Raw genomic sequence first — 23,571 nt, 5'->3', positions numbered from 1 at the left:
GACAAGGGATTGAAGAGTAGTTTTCAACAAAATATTTCACTCTGCAAGGTAAATAGGGAACCAAACAAAAGAACAGTAAAACATTAACCCGTGATAATATTTAGAATAGACACAAAGAATACATACAAAATGTGTGGACTCAAAGAAAATATTTTTATAATAATAGATGTTATTTTATTTTTCTATTACTTTATGTTAAAAATATGGACTTGGAATATCCCATATCTTACTCTCTCGAAAGAACTATATATTTTCAAAACACAAATCCTACAGATGGGGAAATGTTTTATCAACTCTACATCTTATAGACAGCTAATATTCAAAATTTACAATCACTCCAGATGATAACCTCCAGAGAACCAAATAACCCTATTAAAAAGTGGGGTACACAGCTAAACACAGAATTCTCAACCAAGGAATCTTAAAAGCCTACAAAGCACTTAAAGAAATGTTCAACTTCCTCAGTCATCAGGGAAATGCAAATAAAGATGGCCCTGAGATTCAACCTCATACCAAGCAGAATGCCTAAGTTAAAAACTGCAACTTAATGTGATTGCAAAGTTTCTGTAAGCCTAAGAGCACTGTCAAGAAAACAAAGTGTCAGCCAAAAGATTGGAAAAAGATCTTTACCAATCCCACATCTGATAGAGGCCTAATATCCAAGGTATACAAAGAACTCAAAAAATTAGACTGGAGAGAATCAAACAATCCTATTTAAAAATGGGGTACAGGGCTAAACAAAAAAAATTCTCAATTGAGAAATATCAAATGGCTAAGAGGCATCTAAGGAAGTGCTGGACATCCCTAGGACATCCCTAGTCATCAGGGAAATGCAAATCAAAACAACCCTGAGATTCCACTTCACACCAGTCAGAATAGCTAAGATCAAAAACTCAGATGACAGCACATGCTGGCAAGGATGTGGAGAAAGAAGAACACTCCTTCACTGTTGGTGGGCTTGTAAGCTAGTACAACCACTCTGAAAATCAGTCGGGCCATTCCTCAAAAAAATGGACATAGTCCTACCTGAAGACCCTGTCTTTCCACTTTTAGACATATACCCCAGAGATGCTTCAACATAATATAAGGACACATGCTCCTTCATGTTCATAGCAGCCTTATTCATAATAGCCAGAAGCTGGAAAGAGCCCAGATGTCCTTCAGTAGATGAATGGATACAAAAATTTGGTATATTTACACAATGGAGTACTACTTAGCTATTAGAAACAATGACTTTATGAAATTCCTAGGAAAATGGATGCATCTAGAGAATATCATTCTGAGTGAGGTAACCCAACCACAAAAGAACAGACATAATATGCAGTCACTGATGATTAGATACTAGCCCCAGAAAGCTCTGAATACCCAAGAAACAAGTCACAGATCATATGAAGCTCAAAAATCTTTCTTAAGGCCAAAAAGTAGAAACCTCAGTCAGTAAAAAATAAATAAATAAATAAATAAAAAGCAACAACAAGAATTATATAGCACCCTCTCAGAGTGGGGTACATCTAGACCTTAAATCATTAATAACTTAAGAGCTAAGAAAATAGCCTTCTTGCAATTTTTGGTATTTAAAATCATTATGTCTAATCCATACACATCAAGAAAACTTTGACTATTTCCATGTTATGTTATGTTTTACATGTACTTTATGCTTATGGTAACTAGTAAGATATCAATGCATACTATCAATCCTTTAAAAAAATCAAGTTCTGACAAAAATATATTCATATAGTTTTATGCCGAAATGCTTTTAAAAATCTGTACATGTATCTTTCTCTTTTTAAAATAAAGTTTAAAAAATTGCAGTTGACAGCATATGTTGCAGAGAATGTGTAGAAAAAGGAACACTCCTCCATTTCTGGTAGAATTGCAAGCTGGTGAAACCGTTCTGGAAAACAATCTTGTGGTGCCTGAGAAAACTGGAAATACTTCTGCCTGAAGATCTAGGGCAGTACCAGGATCTGGAAGGGATGTGAGAAAGATAAAGATGGTTAGGAAATCAAGCAAAAATATGTAGCAGGGGAAAACCATAAAGTTAAAAAGTGACATAGGCAGTATTTAAAATGTTTGAAAGAAATAGTTTATAAATTATAAATAAAATTATGAACAAAGTAACTAACAATCAATAAAGATGTAAAGAACCAGTACTCACACTCTGCATTTACAACAGTAAAAAGGAAACACACCCAACCATTGAAACATACAGCTGAAGACTTTTGACTCCCTGTGAAGATCTTCTGAATATCATTAACCACTGAAATGGTAACCCTGATTATCTCAGCTGGGACACATTTCAACTCAGAAGCCTGAAAGTCATAGTGTAGCAAGTGGCAGCAAAGTTAAAACTTTGTCTTAACTGGACAAGACCAAGGCAACTACAAGACAGAATACAGCAAACCCACTGAGTAGACAAAGGAGGCATCTTGGAAGATAGTGAACAAAGGGCCATTGATGGCTCAGGCACCTTTGGTTATGAACCAGAGTTGAAGTTATAACACTGATTTTAAACTAGACAAAATCATAAACTAGACAAAATCATAACCATATGGTATGTCCAGGCTTACACATGAAAATAAGAACTTCGAAAGATAGGGATTGTGGTGCCATATTGTTCTTGTCCTGGTTTGACTTCGTTCTCTCAGGAATATAGGAAATGCATTCAGACATAGCAGGTGTACACAACCTCAGGGGTGATGGTGGCTTTCTCGTCAGCATTTTTCTCTTTGAAACAATGTGTCTGAAACATAATGAGGAAAAGAAACATTTGCTCCTAACACTGGGTTAAGCTCCCATCTCTGATAATAAGGATCACACAACGACACAACAATGCAAACACTAAATGATCCTGGGTCCTTCTGTCTCCCTTAAAAACTGTGGCTTATTTTCTTCCTAAACAGAACTTTCTTTCCTGCACCACTTCTCTTTGGAAGGGCACTCGCTAATGGTAGAGATTTTTAATTTACCAGCTGAAGTTGATTAGATAAAAGCTTCCTTTAGATGATAAGGATGTAAAATTGGAGAGAACTAAAAAAAAAAAAAAAAAAAAAAAAGCAAAACAGAACTTCTGCTTTCCGTATTAAGTTATTTGGAAGTATAAAAATTTAGCTTACTGAAAGTATGACACATCAAGAGGAAGGGAAAAATGAGTATATTCTAAAACTGAGGAACTAGAAATTGCAGAAGATGAGGGTTCACATGGCCTAAACTTACATGAAAGTAATCAACAATGCCCACATTAAAACTATCCAGGCATTGAAGTAGGGAGTAAGTGCATTGATATTGCCAGTTATGTATTGCAAGTTCTGTAGACTGGTTTCAAGCCTAAGTAGCAATATGTGAACATGAGCTTTGTGTGAATTGTTCTGTGGGAATATTGTGTAAACACAGCTGCTGTTAGTAACAAGCTGCCTGTGACTCTGCTTCTTCATCCAGAATGGTGAGACTTGGAAGGCAAACAGGGAAAAGCCACCTCTCATAGACCACACCACTACACAACTGAAGCTACCCGCAGATAAATATAAACTGCATCTTCAAAGAGAAGGACAGTCATAATGACAAGTGAAAACACCCTCTTGAATCACCAGGACGTGGTTTCAAATTACATTTTATATTTTATGTCCACACAGCCCTCAGGCTATGTTTTTATTCCTTTGTCCTTCTATAAAATAGAGGTAATGATGTTTATCATTGACTGGGGTATTAGATGTAGTCAGTGTGACCATGTCACATATCTTGACATTGTAAGCTTAACAAAGGGAACACTTGGGGTCACCATCAACATTGCAATAGTTATTGAAGATAAAATGTGTGGGGAAACGCAATACAGTCCTCTTTATAGAGATGCTTTGTGAGTTTTCAGAACTTGCTGTTGAATAGAATTAAAAAAAAAAAGCCCACAAAAGACATGATAGGTGTCACTGAAGTCAAAGGCGAGAATAATTGGCCGATTGAGAGAAACCACTTCCGATCTGAAGCTGCACAGATATTGATAAATTAGTTTCACAGTGTAACCTTTCTGCTTTCAAACCTTGCTCTGAAAGTAAGTGTCTCTGGGAAGAAGGCAGTAAGATGCACTGCACCTGTTTCTAAGCCTCTCTTTCCCTTCTGCAGAATTGGAGGTAACTAAATCAAAAGCCAGAAACTGAAAAATTACTGGATGACACAACGTTTATTGGAAATTCAAGATATTAAGTTTCCCATTAGGTACAGAAATTGGAGATGCATGATCTAAATTAATTTTGTATCCCTGAATTTTATGTATTATGAAAATGAAAACCATCATATCTGATATATAAATTAGCATATATTAAAACCAAGTAGGGAATATGCTCCAATATGCAGATGAAGACAGAGCAGGAAATTGTGATGCCTTGGGACAAAAAGGAGCCTTCAAGGTTTGCACAGGTAGAAACTTCTTGGAATATTCATGGAAAAGGTTGAAAGAAAACAAAGAAAGATAACTTTTTAGAACAAATTTCAGAGTACTATTTGGACTCAGGACACAGAAACAGTACTAGGAGCCAAATGTTCTAAAGTAATCGTTAGAAAGAGTGCAGAGTACTCTATCACAGAGAACTTGGGCATTTGTACTAGGATTGGCCATGGTAATGTGGGCATTTAGAAGGCATATACAAGGAGTAGATTAATAAAATCCACACATAACTGAGGATATCATCTGATCATAGGAATAGGAAAGGAGTTATGTCAACTAAAATTGGCCTTCAGCATGTTTATTTTATTGACCTCTACTATCTAATTTAGCCTAACTGGAACTAGCTGTCTTGGTTGACTGAGTTAGGAGGTATTTTACTTCTCAGTGCAGGAGTGATATCTACCTTATTATAGCTGGATTAATGACTGTTTATTAAGTTGTTCCTCTAGAATTCTTTCACAGTGCTTTGCATAAGTCCCTGAGCTAAGAGGGTTAATCTTAGTTCTTTAACATTATATTTTTATTGCTTATTCCACATGGTTTCTGGTTATAGCATGAACCATGGACATCAATATGGTTTCAAGGGTCATCTCAGACCACAAACATCCACTTTGCCTCTGGTGATAACACCAGACACAGACATTTCCATGGCCCCTGGCAAAAGGTATACAATAGACACTAACATGGCCCTCAATAGCAGCATGAACCATGGATATCAACATAGCCTAAGTCAGCAGCAAAGTCCACTGACATCCCCATGGCTTGGGTGGTAACATGGATTATGTGTATAAACATGACCCCTGACAGCAACAGGACTATTGACACCAAGCTGGCCCTCAACACTGGGCCATCAAACATCAACATTACCTCATGTGGTAGCACAGAAGAACGTCCATTTTTATGGTACAGTTTTGCTTTTTAAGATAGTTCCAAAACTTTGCCCTTCAGTGAAGACATGAAACGTGACATTAATCATGTTTCTTCTAACTGTGGAGCTGAGCAGTTTGAGTGTTTTTGAATTGCCTACCAAATATTGCTGATGATATCCATGGGATAATATGTGTGTGCTCTCAGTATAGACCACTGCCTTTGGGCTCTTATATAATATGAAGGCTACCCTTGGGTGTCAATGTGATTGGATAATAGAAACAAGTGAGAATCCCGTAAACATATGCACGAGGGCTTTTCTTGAGGAGATTATTTGGAATAAGAGAAAACACTCTAAACATAAAGGCACATTCTGCTGGCATCGACATAAAAGGTGTCTCAAGGGGAAGCTTGACATTTTGGCTCATTGCTTTTGCTTCTTAATGGTCATCTAATCTACCCTATTTCAATCTCCACTGCTCTTTATGTTGCATCTGGTACATTCCTTCCCTGGTACCAGAATCTCATGTCTTCAGGCTTCCACATGAATGGAAATCAGGGAGATTCAAGGAATTCTTCAGATCTTTAATATAAGAGTAGGGCTGCAGAGGCTTTCATCTCTTGAGCTGAGAAGGCATAAAGCTTCTATTTTATCCAGTGTGAGGACAGCCATTGTGGGACTTAACCATAGAATATCATGAAAGATAATGCAATACATTATATGTGTGTGTATAATTCATACATACACAAATACATATATGCACAATTGTGCATACTATATTGTACATAATATTATAAAATTGATTATATATAATTCTATGGATTATACTTCTCTGGAAAAGTTTACATTGCAAAAATGTATTTTCATGAATAAGATAGAATAAAAATCATATGAGCTGCCTCGGTTTGAGAGAGAAGGGCCTGCAGTTTAATTTGACACTAGTTTCTTTGCATTCCCTGTTGTGAGGCATCCTTTGCAATCACTTATAAGCCAATTTAATATTGTTACTATACTGTATCTTTTATCTTCAAAGAGTCTTCCATATGTAATCATCGTCTTTTTGTCACCTGTGAATCCACTTTGGTGATAGAGCCCAGCCTAATTATCACGGTTAAAGGAGCTCTTGCAATAATTACCAGGTAGCATCACAAATACATTTGTCTATAATCTTATAATGTAAAAAGTTGAGAGCAAAGTTTTTGTTTTATTTTTGAGTATTATCTAGTGCAGAATCAGGAAGACAGTTTTCAAAACATGTATACTCTTGGTAATATCAAAATTATTATATTTTATGATCCTTTAAATCAAGCTAATTTTATATGGAACTTTTATACAAACTTTCCAGAAAATGTGCTTTAAATCTAACAGGAAATTCTTCTTTCTCCCTAATCAAGAGTGTTATAAATACATGCAGAAGAACACAAACCCACAAAAAAGAAGCTTTTGAGTTTTTTGCAAGTTGAGTGTCAGTCAATTTCCAAAGAACATGATATACTTGATTCTTGAAGTTTTATTTTTGTTTGTTTCTATGTGTTTGTTTGTTTGATACTTGGGGACTGAATATGAAAAAATGTAACTTAGAGTTAAGCCTTCTTAGCTTTTTCAAAGATCCATTCCTTCTTGCAAAATAACTCATTCCCTGGGCACCGACAAACTGTCCTTAGATCTTAGAAACTACTAATGGTCACCATTCTCCTCACTGTAAGGGCATGTGTCTTTCCCTTTGTACTTGTTGCTACTTCTACCAATATGTCAATCTAACCCTGTCCTCTGAGAACTCATATATAAGAAGAAAACCAAAGAGTGATGTATTTTTTTTCTCTACTTTTTTCTCTGAAACCAACTACTCTTTTGATAAAAGGCTAAGGAACTGGATATCTGTTTAAAATGGAATAAACATTGTCAAGAAAACAAAACGGCAGCCAACAGAATGGGAAAAGATTTTTACCAACTCCACATCAGATAGAGGCCTAATATCTAAGGTATACAAAGAACTCAGAAAGCTAGACAACAGAGAATCAAATAACCCTATTAAAAAATGGGGTACAGAACTAAACAAAACGTTCTCAGTTGAGAAATATTGAATGACTGAGAAATATCTGAGTAAGTGCTCGACATCCTTAGCCATCAGGGAAATGCAAATCAAAACAACCCTGAGATTCCACCTCACACCAGTCAGATTGGTCAAGATCCAAAACTCAGATGACAACAGATGCTGGCGAGGTTGCGGAGAAAGAGGAACACTTCTCCACTGTTGGTGAAGTTGCAAACTAATACAACCACTCTGGAAATCAGTCTGGCGATACCTCAGAAAATTGGACATAATACTACCTGAAGACCCAGCTATTCCACTTCTGGGCATATACCCCAGAGACACCTTGGTACACAACAAAGATATATGCACCACAATGTTCATAGCAGCTTTATTTATAATAGCCAGAAGCTGGAAAGAACCCAGATGTCCTTCAGAAGATGAATGGATACAAAAATTGTGGTACATTTACACAATGGAATACTACTCAGCCACCAGAAACAATGACTTGACCAAATTCTTAAGAAAATGGCTGCATCTAGAGAATATTATTCTGAGTGAGATAACCCAGTCACAAAAGAACAGACATAATATGCAGTCACTGATAATGGAATGCTAACCCCAGAGGCTCACACTGCCCCAGAAACAACTCACAGACTGTATGAAGTCCAAGAAATAAAGAAAACAAAACAAAACAAAACATAAAAAATCTTTATACAACAAGAAAACTTTGACTATTTCCATGTTACGTTTTGTTTACATGTACTTTATGCACATTGTAACTATTAAGTTTTCAATGCATACTATCAACCCTTTAAAAAAATCAAGTACTGACTAAAAAATGTATTCATACAGTTTTATGTAAAAATTATTTTAAAATCTGAAAAAAAAGTACTGACAAAAATGTATAATTTTATGCAAAAACTGCTTAAAATCTGTTCATTTATCTTTGTTTTGTAAAATAAAGTTGTTTAATAAAATAAATAAATAAATAAATAAAATGGAATAGAGTTGTGACTTGCAGAGTAGATGTACTTTCAAATCTCAGGTGATAATTTGTTACCAGTGTAATTTGTTACCAGGACTTTGAAAGGCTGGGAATGACTGAAATTTGTTTACATAATTCAATTTCCACATTATTCAAATGAATATATTCAATTTTATGTTATTTTATGTCCTCTGATATGTAATGGCACAGCAAAGACCCATCACTAAATCTAGCCTTTTAGTCTTGAAAGTACCAGCCTTTGCAGCCATAGAAAAAACAAAGCTTTAAATAAATTATTCAATCTATTTTTTACATCTTATAGAAACAGGAAGCGGACAAAGACAGCAATGAGATAATATATGCAAAAACAGAATGACTAATATGTAAATAAACCATTATGAACATAAATGTATATGTGCCAAAGTGGTGTTTCAGGGAAGAATGAAATTACAATTAGGATAGAAATAACTCTTAATTTACCAGCAGGATCTTTCCCTATTGCCAAAAGGAATGCTATAAATATTATTTATATATGATATTTTTATTTCCTTCCCATCATCAGTAAACACCAATTAATCTTTCAATCTTCCTCAGATTTTACTGTATGAGATATTTAATAAAAATAGAATATGGTCCTTATTACATCCTTCTTTCATTTAGGAAAAGATGTTCAATTGTGTATTGGCATTCTTTACCATTTTATTCCCTCTTAAGCTAAATATATAATATTCCTTGATGTGAACATACTACATTCTGTTTGATTTAATGACAATTTCTTCTTTCCCATTTTCACAATAGAGACAACTGCTGCTATAAACATCTCTGTGTATTTTGCTTTGGAATATGTTTTTTTTTCACTTATGGGAAACTATCTAAGTGGGGAATTGTTATTTCCTGTGAAAATTCCATGTTTAATGATCTAAAAAATGGCTCGGCATTTGACAAGCAAAGTGACACCTTCCCCTTCTGGTCAGCCTGTGAGAGTCTTGGTTTGGACCTCCTCTTCTGCTGACCTCAAGAGAGTCCACGAAGTATCACCTCAGAATAGTTTTGAATTTTGTTCCTCTGACTAATTAGTTATATGTAGATTTTTATGTTTATTGACTACTTCTTGATACTCTTTGGAGAAATGCATTTTCAAATGCTTGTCTCATTTTCAAGTGTATTTATTTATATAGTTTCCTTAGGTTATAGGTTTTCTTTATCTGAAAAGCATATATCTGAATTTCAAAGTAATCCTGGCTACCTCTTCATCCAGTTTCCTTTGGGAAGAAGAGCTGCTCAAGCAAAGGGTTCTCTGAGATCTCAATTATTTCCCATTTTGTTTTTAAGACCTGGGAGGTGAAAGACTCTCAGGATTAAAAGGGATTGACCTTAGATAAAATGCCCTAGAGTGGGGAGAGGGAACTTGTAGAGCCCACCTCCAGTACAAAGTGGGGTTATCAAGTTGAGGGATAGAGTTGCTATCCTGCAGTCACAAACTCTCTTCCAGAATTGTTCCTGTCTGAAAGAACTGTAGAGACAAAAAGGAAGAAGAACCTGAGATAAAGGAGGTCCAGTGACAGGCCCACATTGGGATCCAATTCAAGGGGAACCCCCAAGGCTTGACATTGTTACTGATGCTATGGTGTGCTTACAGAGAGGTGCCTAGCATGGCTGTCCTCTGAAAGACCCAACAAGCAGCTGAAAGACTCAGATGCACATATTTTTATCCAACCAATGGACAGAAGCTGCTGACCCTGTGGTTGAATTAGGGAAATTCTGGAAGAAGCTGAGGAGGAAGGTAACCATATAAGAAGACCAGCAGTTTCAACTAACCTGGAACCCAGAGATCTTTCAAACATTGAGCCATCAACCAGGTATATGGTTGTGTATATGAGCATACACCAGGTAATATGAGGCCCTCAACACATATGCACTGGAGGACCACCTGGCCTGGACTCAGTCAAAGAAAATACAAATAGTCCTCAAGAGATTTGAGGCCCTAGGGAGTGGGGAGGTCTGGCAGAGTGGGGTTGGAGGGGATTGAGACTTTCTCTTGGAGATGTGGAGAGAAGGTATGGGATGTGTACAGTCAGAAGTCAGAAGGTAAACCTGGGAGGGGATGCCAGGATAAAGTCTGGACTGTAAAAAAATAAATAAATAAAGAATAAATAAATGTATAAAAAGCAGAAAAAAATTATCAAAGTTCAGAAATAAGACTCTTAGTTTGTTGCAATTCATCATGAAGAAGCCAGGGAACAGAGGCTGAGTATGGTGTTCTCTTAGGAGAGGTCAGGTAGAAGGAGAATGCTTGGGAGCCAGAACTCCCAGAGTTACTAGATCATTAGCACACCAGGATTCCTGATGGTTGCTCTGCTTTTTCCCTTGGTTGGCTGCTCTGAAGACAGATAATCACTTTTATTCCTCAGAGCCCTGAGTGTCATCCCTTTGTGAATGCAATGTTTAAGTAGAGTAAAATTCCTTTGGTCTTTTTTCTCTGCTTGTGAAAAAGTAGATAATCATTTTACTCAGAATCAAAGAAATAACACAAGCTTTCCAATTACTGATCATTTTTTCTCATTTTCCTCTGATAGTGCCCAAAATAAATTAAGTCCATGAGCAGTTCTGAAGCTCACATCAAACTCCTTACACTGCAGTATTTAAACAACTTCAAATATGTCACTGGGGTTCCTCCTTGGATGAATTAGCACCATACATCCTATTGTATAGTCTTTCAAGGGGCAACAAAGTCTACCTTCTAACACCTTTTCTTCAATAACTATTTCTAAAAAGAAATGTCTACAAAAATATACTAAAAGGCTATTGCTAGAAGCCAGCAAATCTTCTACAGTGCCAGAACTTCTAATTCCACAGGCAGACACAGAACTCAATATTTCAACGAGCCTTGAAGAAGAGATTGTGAAACAAGAAGAAGATCCACAGAGAGCCACAGCCTTTCATGTGGGAAACCTGCCCTGGGATATAAGCTTCCTCTTAATACAGAATTAGAAGTTGCTGATTTTCCTTGGCTTCTATATCAAGTTTTCTCACTTTTCTTTAAAAAATATTAAAAAGCAAGCTATAAAAATGTTATCAAATACTTTTATATCCTGCATGCCCTCCCTAGTAGCCTAGAATTTTTATGTTTAATTTCTATTTAAAAGTATTTTTATAAAATAACTTATTATATTCTTTCTGCTTCCCCACTTTGTCTTAAATCTCTCCTCATATTCAATATACATTTTTCTCTCTCAATAAATAAATACAATCTCAAAAATCAAAACAAACAAAAATACAATAGGAAATACTAAAACAAAACAAAACAAAACCTTTTAAATTATCCTATCAAATTTTATATATTCTTCTCACTAATTGATTGGAAGTGAATTTATTTTCCAACTTCTATTGACTTTATAATGTCAGCCACACATTTATTTCTGATGTAACCACTTGGTCCTCACTTGAATCTGCTTTAATTTTCTGTTCTTTTTTCACACTGTCCTTGGAACTTTCTGGGAAATAAGTGATTTGGTGTTTTGGGCTCTGGATACTCACCTTTAACTATGTCTCTTGCTTCAGAGCTAAAGACTAGTGAGTAACAAAATCAGCATAACCCACTGAACAATGTGTTGTTTCAGGTTTCTTGTATATTTTTTGGCTACTTTTTTTTTCTATCCACATGTTTATTTTAAAGGTAAATTATAGTGCACTTTAAGTCATGGAGTTGATGCTTTATTTCCCTAAATATTTTTTTAATCTTTCCTCCTCCTCTATTTTTCCTTCTCTTCTCTTCCCTTCCCTTCCCTTCTCTTCTCTTCTCTCATCTCTTTTTTCCACCTTTTTTCCTTCTCTTCTCTTCCCTTCCCTTCTCTTCTCTTCCCTTCCCTTCTCTTCTCTTGTCTTCTCTTCTCTTCTCTCATCTCTTTTTTCCACCTCTTTTTTCCTTCTCTTCCCTTCTCTTCCCTTCCCTTCTCTTCTCTTCTCTTCTCTCATCTCTTTTCCACCTCTTTTTTCCTTCTTTTCTCTTCCCTTCTCTTCTCCTCTCTTTTCTTCTCTCGTCTCCCCTCCCCTCCTCTCTTCTCCTCTCCTCTCCTCTTTATTTACACTCCTTTTCCTTTTCTCTCTTCTCTTTGAGTTAAGTTGCTCCTCTTTCGGCTCCATCTTTTTGTTCATATCCCTCTCCAAATTCTTTCATCTTTCTCTATCGTCTGTCTCTTCTTTTCTTTTCTTTGGTCTTCTTTCCTCATCGTCTTTCCCCTTGCTTTCCGTGCCTCTCTCTTCTGCCTTTTTCTATTGCTCCTTTTCTCTCTCCTTTGATTCTCCTCTTGTCAACTGTCCTTCTCTGTCACCTGTGTCTGTTGTTCTCTATTTCTGTTTCTCTTCTGTCCTTTCTCTCTCCTCTATGTTTCTGCATTTTATTACTCTCCCATTCCTCTTTTTGCCCTACTCTTTAATTTTATATTTCTATGTGTCTCTTGTGTTTTTCCACATTTGTTTTGTAAATATAAAAATTAGACATCATATTTTTCCACAAATAAAATATATGACATTTTATCTATGGAGTCTAGAGGTCTAAATACGCTTTTGACTTTTATGTTCAGTAATTTTGAGTATTTTATATAGTCAATTTTATCTCCATGTTTTACTTTAATTACCCCAAAGTAGTGATATAGATTTTCTTATTTCAAAAATATATTTAGAAAGTCATAGAATATCATGGCTTTGAAAAATGCTAATATCATCTCCACTAGTGTGTTGGAAAAAACAAATTGTCCCATTTGTGTTACTGGCTTATAAATTGATAGCTTCATATGCCATAAAAGTTTATCAAACTAATATCACAAAAATATTTTAGGAATACCATGAATCTAGAGTTTGTAGAACATTCTATTTAAATTTCTTCAGACATCATGTACATTCTGTTAGATTCAGGCATAGGTTTAAAAATAAACAATGAATTTTGTATCTTTTCTGAATACTTGCATTTATTATATACATTTAATCCTTTATGGTTTTTTCTCTTTTTTATTAGATATTTTATCTTGAGATCTGTCTTATATTATTTACTTCTCTATATCAGATAATACACCTGTCACTTGTGGGTTGTATGTCCTAGTTTTAGAAAATATCAGAATATCAAGCATTTTCATTATGGTATGCTTGTAGGTTTCTGACTTACTTTCAGAAGACATAAGTTAGGTAGTTACGTCATGACCAGATTTCAATAGAGACAGGAGGTCAGAAATCTAACAGTTTGCTTTCAGTTTCGCTCAGTGTCCATGGCACATCTTATGAAATGGTGACCGTGAGCCATGACAGAGCTCTCCATTGTGTTCTTTTTGGGTGTTAAACATTCAGATAGGTTATTTCTTACAGCCATACCATGACATTTTTAACAAAAAAAAATTCATCTTAAGAACTTGGATATTGAGTTAATGTTCATACATGTATGAACACCAGAAATGATAAAACAAACATGCTCTGGTCAGTTTCAAAAAGAATCGGACATGAGTGGGTGAAGGTTCATGATACCTTGGGCAGGGAAGCATCCTGGACCTGTAGTTGTTTTGTTTGGAAATATGGTCTAATAAAAAATTTCCCTCCTATGTCATATTTTGTTTTATTGCAATTGAAGTAATTCTAGGGCTACAAATATTAAGATTGAGATTGCTTTCTTTAAATATTTTTACCTGCTATAAACTAAACGGAAAACACATAAATACCTTTAAATGTAAAAGAAACGCAACAGCAAATCAAATTAAAAACAAAACAGTGGAAAAGATAACAGATAATGGTCTGACATAGTGGTTGCTTACCTACCATATCTTTAATATCTATCAGGCAAAGATAACGGAAACAAATGTTTTATTATGGGACTTGAAGAAAAGTCATATACAGATAATTAAAGCATTAAAAAGGATGGTTTAATTAACTAGGACTCCAGATATGCTGCAAACTACTTCTAAATGTCATTTGTCTCAGTTCAGCTCTGCATTGGAACATGCCTGATGCTAATTGTAATCCAAAGCAGGGATATTAATAGTTTGTCAGATACAACAGTTTTCATCATTCTATCTCATCCTTGTTCATAACATAATCATCTTTTTTTTATTGAAGAACTTTATTTGAAAAAAAAGATAAATGTACAAATTTTTAAGCATTTTTTAAGGTACATGCAAAAGAGAATGTAACCCGGAATTAGACAACATTTTCTTAGTGTGTAAGGATTGAGCCTAATGGTTTTTTTTTTTTCTTGAACTTCACACAGTTTGTGAGTTGTTTCTGGGGCAGTCCAAGCCTCTGGGGTTAGCATCCCACTATCAGTGACTGCATATTATGTCTGTTCTTTTGTGACTGGGTTATCTCACTCAGGATGATATTCTCTAGATGCAACCATTTTATTAAGAATTTGGTTAAGTCATTGTTTCTGATAGCTGAGTAGTACTCCATTGTGTAAATGTACCACAATTTTTGTATCCATTCATCTACTGAAGGACAATCATCTTAAATAATAGAGAATACTTACATTTTATTTTCTTTCAGCCCTTATAGTTTATAGGCCCTTTTGACTGAGAGCAATCTCCACAACAAATGATATAGTTTTGCATAACAAATAATATACACAGGAAAAAATGCTGAGTTCCAGGACCCTTTAAAGAGTTTAAATAAGCAATGAGATAAAAACACGTCTGGACCTCGAAAACCTTTCATCATATTGGCATCTGTTGTATGACTTACCCCAAGAAAAGCATCAGTGACCATAGTGCTCATTGAAAGTCTACAAGTCTGAGCAGTCCCCAGAAATGACTATAGCATTCTTACTGCAAGCACCCATAATGCAAGGCAAAAGACTACTCAGACACTACAGAACCATGAACCATCTGCACGTTCAGTATTCCTAACCATTCTGGAATTAATGTGACTTCCAAAAGTGAGAGAAAGAATTCAATAAAGGCATTCTCCTAATATGTCCTTGCAATGAACAGGTCGATGAGTTCCAAGCTCTGAGTTCTATCTTCTATGCTACTGTGGAAATGAGATATACATGATGCTTTGTATCTGATTTTGTCTACCAATACAATATCAAAGCAAAAAGGGATTTAATCTTTGAGGTAGAGTAAACACTCACCAACAATAAAAAATAATCTCAATCTGTGTAGGTTGATGTCAAGGTGATACATGATTGGACAGAAGAGGGTGGAGTGGGGAAAAAGTCTGGAAAAGCAGAACAGGAGGAGAGAAGCAGAGAACTGGGAGAAGAGGCCAAATGGAAGCAGACACGGATGTTTCTCTCGGCGCATCTTTAGATTGATAAGGTTGTTATGATTATTTCTAAGGGCTACTATTGTTCTATTTATCTTATCTAGATGGACATTTTATATCTTTGTCCATTGCTTATTGTCTAGAGAGTTTATGGATTGAGGATTTAACTGATAAACCACTTTGATAAGTTAATGATTGTGGAGTCATGTTTATACCAGTACTGGAAGAAAGTGAGTGAAAACAACATGAAGGGGCACAGGGGCAGGAAGAATGAACCTTGCCTGAGTTCTTAGAGGCATCATAGATCTGCTAAGTTAGAGATATCCTACAGTGCCATGTGGCCCCACAGGCGCTGGCCTTAGCATGGGATAAAGGGTGATCTTTAATTTATTATTTACTGCATCAAATATGAATGTTCTAGATTCCTTAGTCTCACTGGTTCTTTTGTGAATTTATCTTTATACTTAGCATGTTGTTATTTTGATATGCAAACAGGAGTTGCTTTAATGTAGCTATGACTTTCTTTAAAGATATGCTTCAGTGCAAAAATACCAGTGTAAACTTACATGTTACTTAATGTCATTTCTTGTATGTAATTTTTTCTGTCTTAGGCTTCACACATGTAGAACAGTTGCTGAGAAGAGGCAAAACTTCAGAACCTGGTCCTTGTAACAGAATTTATATCAAAACATGTGTATAGAGTGTTCAAAAAAATAAATTAAAGCATAGACAACTTCATTTGACCCTTTTTTAGATGTTTCAGACCTATGATGTGGTTTAAAATGATTCTTGTTTTAGAATTAACATCAGGATTCTTTATAAAGGCATATTAGTGGACACCTACATAACACATTCTATGCCAACCTACTCATAAGGAGGTGACCCCAGACTTGTAGAAAAACAATCAGCTTTAAATAGATTCAAGACACTCTTGTCCAACATACTTGAAACATCATTGAAGAAGACGCTGTTATATTTTTTTTAGAATTTGTTACATTTATGCTTCTGGTCATCTCGCCTACTCCCCAAGCCCATCTAAGGCCATGTCCCTTGCCCTGATAATGTATTACTCTCAGAGGGCAATAAATTTTCAGCTATCTGGTCTCTATTTTTGAGAGCTCCTCATCACCACCCCTGGAAAATTATCTTGTCTATTTCCTATGTGAATGCTAGAGATAAGAAAGTTAAACATTTTATTTACTTGGGGATAAAAAAAATCTAAGCCAATCACTACAAAAATATCTCAACCTGTTTAGTTTAGCTACAGAAAATTATCATTCTCAAATGCTTCCTAAGTAATGCTCAATTTGAACTGAAAGAAGTTCAGAAAAGGTAGAACTTTGCCCTTCCTTCAGCACTCATCAAGGGAGACGACTAAACAAAAAAGGGGCATGTTGAACATGCTGAGCAGGGCCTGTTTGACCTAGTTTAATTTCTCGTCTATCACAATAATTGTGTATTTGAGGACAGAATGCTCTGTGCTAAAACTCCCTCCTCATATGATCTAGATAGAACCAGGTAGGTGAAAATAGCTCCAAAGTGACCACCAAAGGCTTTCACCTTATTATAGTCCCATCTTCATGTCCCAAATTATACTCCATTGCAAGGACAGTTGACAGTTACTATGGAAATGACTGGAAGGGAGCATAAAAGGAAATAACACTGTCACATAAACGTCTGGAAATCTCTTTCCATCTCCAGAGAACACATTAATATTGCTTCCTGCTTATCCTGTGTTCCAGTCACTCCTTTGCTTTGCTCTCGATCTTTAACTTTGTGATACCCAGGAGTTTAGAAAATGGCTTATGAGTTTATCTCTACGTTCTATTCTTAGCTGTGTACACTCGTCTTCATCACCATTAAGACAGATGTTGTGGGTGTTGTTACTGGTTCCAGACCTGGAAAAGAAAAAGGCTACTAATTTGTGGATAAATCTTGGAGCAAAACTGCTTAATAAATCCATTAAATATGTTACTATAAATACATAAAAGTATGTTAAGACTTAAGAGAATATTTAGAATACACAAGTGAATACTTTTCAATATTTCATAAGTATCAACTTCATTATTCTTTCCATATTATTAGAGTTCACAGAACTCAAAACACTTTCTGTTCTTGATGTGACAGAACACAAATTGTGAGGGAGAAAAATAAATGTACTTGAAAATAAAACAGATAATCTCAGGTAAAACTTTTCAAAAGAGATGTGGCGATAATTTAAACATATCAAATTTCCCAAGGTGTATCAAGTATTTTATCAGAATTAACATGCAAAATGCATAGATGTCTTTATTAAAAATACCTATTTTCAGTAGCTTTTTAAAATTTTTTGAAAAAATAATTACTATTGGAAATAATAATATACTAAAGAAAAACTGTATGAAATGAATTCTTCACCTGCAGTAACTTAATGCTGTGCTTGTAAAATGGCAGGATTTGTTTCAAAAAGTAAGTTTAGAAAAAAATCTAGTTATCAGGCTGTAAACAGTTCTAAGTGAAAGGTTAGCAGAAGATTTTAACCAAGATAACTGAAGTGTCTTCACAGCTTTGGCACTAATTGGAGCTCAGGGAGTTTGGGGGACTGACACTAAGAAATTGCAAGTCTTTTGCTTAGTCACTAATGCTTAATTGACAAAAGGCAGAAAAAAAGAAAAAAAAAGAAATAGAGAAAGACAGACAGACAGAAAGAAAGAAAGAAAGAAAGAAAGAAAGAAAGAAAGAAAGAAAGAAAGAAAGAATGAAGTCATTCTTTGGAAAGAGTTGAGTATCTCTGTAAAAACTACTGATTTCTTGTTCTTTTTTCTTTATTGTCTATATTACAGTCACACAAATCTCTACATAAAATATGACATTTAGTACAGTCAAAGAATTAGCACTTTCTTACTATCATGTAGTTAACCTGTTCTTGTATGTGTATGTTTGGTATGATTAAGTAAACTCTACCTTAATCATTCAATATACTAAATTCTAAGGAAAGTTCTAATGTTGTATGTTAGTTTTTCTTGATCTGTTCAGTCTCCATAACTACACTTTTGTGTCTACTGATTTGTACTTTTGTGTAATACTCTACCCCAAAATTATGTCATACTTTTAGTTTAGTGTCAGCTTTAATTCACTTAACACAACATCTTCTAAGTTTAACGATGTTGATACATATGGCAAGTCTCTAGATAGTTAACTGTCACCTTGACAGGATTTGGTGCTAAGCGACACAGCTCTTGAGTATGTCAGTGATGGCATTTGCAGAGAGGATTATGTAAAAAAAAAAATGAACTGCAGACTTTGTTTCTCACAGTATGACTTTCTGCATTTTCTCAAGGCCAAATTGGAATATAACAATTTCATCTTCCAATTTCTGCTTTCCAGATTTTTAGGGGCAACAGGAGCTTCGAGCTGCAATAATGTAATGGACTGGGTTCTGGGGGAAATAGACTAAACGAAAGTCCAGGTGACCATTGGCATTCATCTTTTTCTCTTTCTAGACTAAGATTTAATTTGACCTCATGCATCTGCCACCATGATGCAGTCCACTGTCACAATAGATTGTATTCCCTCAAACCCTGAGCCCAAATAAGCCCTTTGTGTTTTAGATTACTTTGTGTCAGTCACTGAAGGGTTAATGTGGGGTCCCATGTCAGCTCCACCACAGGGCATAGTTTCTCAAGTTGACTGAGCCTGTGGGATTTTGGGCCACAGCTGTCTGCCAATGCTCCAGGGGTGGGAAAGCATAGTTTGAGGTTCAGGACCAAAGACAGACAGAAGGAGCTTGCTTGATGGTACCTAAGCCTGTGAGACTGGTACTGTTTGGTTTTCAGGTTCTTGGACACCCAGGTGCTGCTGGATGCTAAGAAAGAGTTCAGAATTTAATGGAGGCCAATGAGCTGGATCTAGCCCAAGGGCAGAGGGGGAAGAGAGGTTTCCAGCTGGTCAGGGTTGGGGAGGGAGTCTTCAGCTTGTTGGCAGTTGGCTGCAGGCTTGGTATTGGTGGCCCCGGCTCAAGTGCAGAAAGGCCTTCTACTGGAGACAAGATGGCTTAGACAGCAGCTTTATAGGCAAAGGCTTTTCTATTGCTCCAGATGAAAAGAAACAGTCCATGGTTTTAAAGCATTTATTGTCGTGGAGGAAAGTGGATGAGTAAAACTGTACCCCACTTCTCAGGATGGGCCTGAGAATAAATAAGTGTTGGAAAGGAAAATTCACTGGCTAAGCCTCAAGACCTTTTGGTACCTCATCATAGTTGAGATCTGTCCTGAGCCTACATGACCTGAGGCCAAGTCCTCTACTTGGTTGGGCTTGGCACATTGCCCTTACATGATAATGGCCACAAATCTATGGAGGTCTGTGGCTAGTGATGTGTCTTGGTTTCTCGGGATTCAAGCAAAACACCTACTGTCTCTGTCATGGTCACTGGGTTTTCAAGTTTCTTCAACTGGGAACAAGGGTGCCTTTCAAAGTCCCACAAGTCACTGTTAATCACAGTGAATAGAAAATTAACCAAAATATATTGAGTGATATCGTTCTTTTATAGGGAATAATATCCTACTTTGTGTACTTATACTTTAAATATGAATATATTTATAATGGTATAGATATAATTTGCTTATTGCTTCAATTATTAATAAAGTTTGTTTTCATACTTGGATTCAAAACAATGAAAATGACTGTCGTGAAGAAAACAAGAGGCAGTAAGTGATAATCAGAAAAAAGAAGGAACTGTTGAATCTCTTTGGTAGTAATTTTAAGAGGCATATGGAGAGAGCACAAAAAGCGAGAAAGTATAACCACCATGTGCTTTAGCAAGTCTTCTGTGTCGATTGGACAAGACATCAGCTCTGTGCGTAGGGTAGACTTGTGTTCATGGTGGAACCATTTGCTTTTGTTTTAAGCCACAAAATGATTATAATTAGCTAAAGGTGGAAAATAATTGCTATTAATACATTATTGTTTAAATTTGTTAATAACAACATTGTATTTCCATCATTTTTATATTCAAGTAAGACAAAACTGCAAAGCCTCTCAATAAGTGACGTTTGAGAATCAGATCAACTTGGACAGAATTAAAACTATACGGCCCATGATGTTGATCTGTATGACAGATGCTTCACTCATTCCTATTCGTTGCCTCCTGATCTTCAAATGTGTCATGAGACTGCATATAAATCCTGTGATGAGTGGATTCCTAATAAATGTAAGGCAACTTGGTGTTGCTGAGTGCAATTTCTTTCCGGGAGTAATTTTGTCAAACTATTAGATAGTAAGATATATTAAATCCTTAAATTTTTCTGAAGACTATAATCACACAAATTTTTCCTGACATTCTGAATATAATGGAGGTAAGATTACAGTAAATGACTCTGTCTTGCACAGAGTCATCAAACTGGGTCTGATGGTAATGCACCAGAAGTCATTTTACTCACAAAATGCCACACTAATTCTAAACATTAACTGCAAGATTTGCTAATGAGGGCACCACGTGATTGCTTAAAACGCTTACTTTTCATTGTAAGGGCAATAAGAACACAGTTACAGTAAAGGTTTTATGAAAATGGAAATTTCTAGAATTCACTTTATTTTATTTATTGTTCATTCATTCATTCAGTTTCTCTCTCAATGTGCGTGTGTGTGTGTGTGTGAGTGTGTGTGTGTGTGTGTGTGTGTGTGTGTGTGAGTGTGTGTGTGTGTGTGTGTTTGTGTGTGTGTGTGTGTGTGTGTGTGTGTGTGTGTGTGAATGTGTGTCTCTCAGCTATTTAGAGGAGTCCATAAAATCCCTTTTGTAAGTTGTTTAGTAGTGTCTGCCCCTGGGTATTAAACTCAGATTTAGTATCAGGTGCCTTTATCTACTGAACCATATCTATAGTAATGACTTTTTTAAGAAAATAAGTATAATATAGGCACCTAAAATTTCCCCCAACATATTTTGAGGACAATGCTGTTTCCTCCTATTTGGATGCTCTGCTGTGTTCATTCTTCCTTAGATTTGGAATTATCTGATGTTTTTAATGATGGTACATGCTGCTTTCATAACTTCTAATCCCTTCTCATAGTTTCTCATCTATGGTGTCAGTGATAATAAACGTCTCACCAGTAGTGAGAGACTCCAAATTTACGTATCAAATCTACCTTTCTAACAGACTGCCATTCCTCACAATCACAAATACATCCTGAAGCAGTTCCATAGTTTCTTTTAGGTCAGCATCTGTATCTCAGCATATAAACCTTTTTGTCCCACATTTCCAAATGCAAAATGGCACCATTATCTACCAATTTTCACATTAGAATTACCTTAGACAGATTATGTAGTTCAAATATGGAAAAGAAGAAAATCCAATGTTTAAGTAGGCATTTACCTATGTATTGATGAAGATACTAATGATGTTTCAATACTTTAAAACAATTCTATCATTCCAAATATTGAACATTTATATATAGAAATGCCTATGTACATGTATAGATGTGATAGGTGTTCATATGTGTTCTGTGTTGTGTATTTTCATGTGTGTGTTTATGTTATCATGTATGTATATGGACCAGTCTGTAGGCAATACTTTTGTTTGTACAATTTTCATAACAATTTTAATTAAATGTTTCTATTAAATACTATAAATTTTCTTACATTCGGCAGGTGGAAAATGTTAAACCCTCTCTAGTCATTAGACCTTCCTAATATTTATCTGTTAGAACACCTGCCAAAGGAATTTCTCTCTCATTCTGTGCAGTTTTGTCTGTGAGATTTTTCTAAAATACAAAAAAAAAAAAGTTTTGAATACATTGTCTCACTGGAGTCTGCCAAACACAGTGCTGAATACATTAGAGTAGTGTTTACTGTAATGTGTGGGCTTTGGAGTTTGTCCCACCTTCCTCTCATGAAAACACCTTTGCTGCATTCTACCTGACCTTCTGTTGCTTGACTGATTTGCTTTCCCTCAGGCATCTTCTTGTGACACATCATCAATTCACCACCAACCCATCACCATCTGACCAATGTATTGTTTTCCTAAGTAAATGGTAGATTCTCCCTTGATGGTACCTTGCTAACAATAGTTACTAAAATTGTCTGCTTGTATATCTGATGTCTGACAACAGACTCATATTTAATGAGTGATTATTTTTTTGTATTTCTATGAGTTAGCAACATTTTAGAAAGAAAAGAGAGACAAGTTGGGGGTGTTGAAGAGAACAAACTTAAATCACATTCCAAAACTTTTACATTAAAGTTTAGCAGATTCCTCACTCTTAAAATTGGAGTAATTGGTTTTTATCCACTTTTCCTTTTTGCTGTTTTTCATTGTGTTATTTTAACCTGGCACCCTTGACATTTTACATTTCTACTTCTTTTGCAATCTCCCGTCTCCCGTCTCCAGCCTGCCTTTCCATAAGCATACCCTGAGGCTCCTCAAGAGCACATCTCTCCATGTCTTCTGAAACTTCAAGATACTTTCTTCAGTTTTTTTCTTGGCACATAGATTTTTCTGTATTAGGACTTATTATACTTTTCTGTTCTGAAACTGTATTTTAAATACATAGAGAACATGTTCTAATCATTTTCCATTTCTTTTATTACTTTCCTTTCAAAATGCTGTATACAAAGTAGGTCAGCAGATCACTTAAAAAAGAAAAAAAAGTAATGTTTCCTGTGTTTGTAGCCAGCCAGATGTACCATCCTTTAAATTCTGAATTAATTTACACCATTGCTGAAAAAACAGTTGAAATGAAATTGAATTGCAGATATAATACAGAACCATTAGACTAATAGACTAATAACTTTTTTCATATCTAAATAACCATAATCTGTAAGCATAACTTGAATCTTAGGAAAGATGCCAAAAACACATTTGGAAATAACTGTTTCTTTTTGAAATGTTGACTTCTTATTAACTTAACATATCAAAAATGAAGGAGATAAAGAAGCCAAAATATAATTTCATCTTTAAAAAATATTTTCAGAGACCGAACTACCATCAGGGTAAGCAAAATTGTGTTTTCATTGAAAGAACAGAATA

Source organism: Micromys minutus, assembly GCF_963924665.1.
Source record: "Micromys minutus genome assembly, chromosome: 23".
Taxonomy (NCBI): Eukaryota; Metazoa; Chordata; class Mammalia; order Rodentia; family Muridae; genus Micromys; species Micromys minutus.
Note: the sequence above shows the minus strand (reverse complement) of the source record.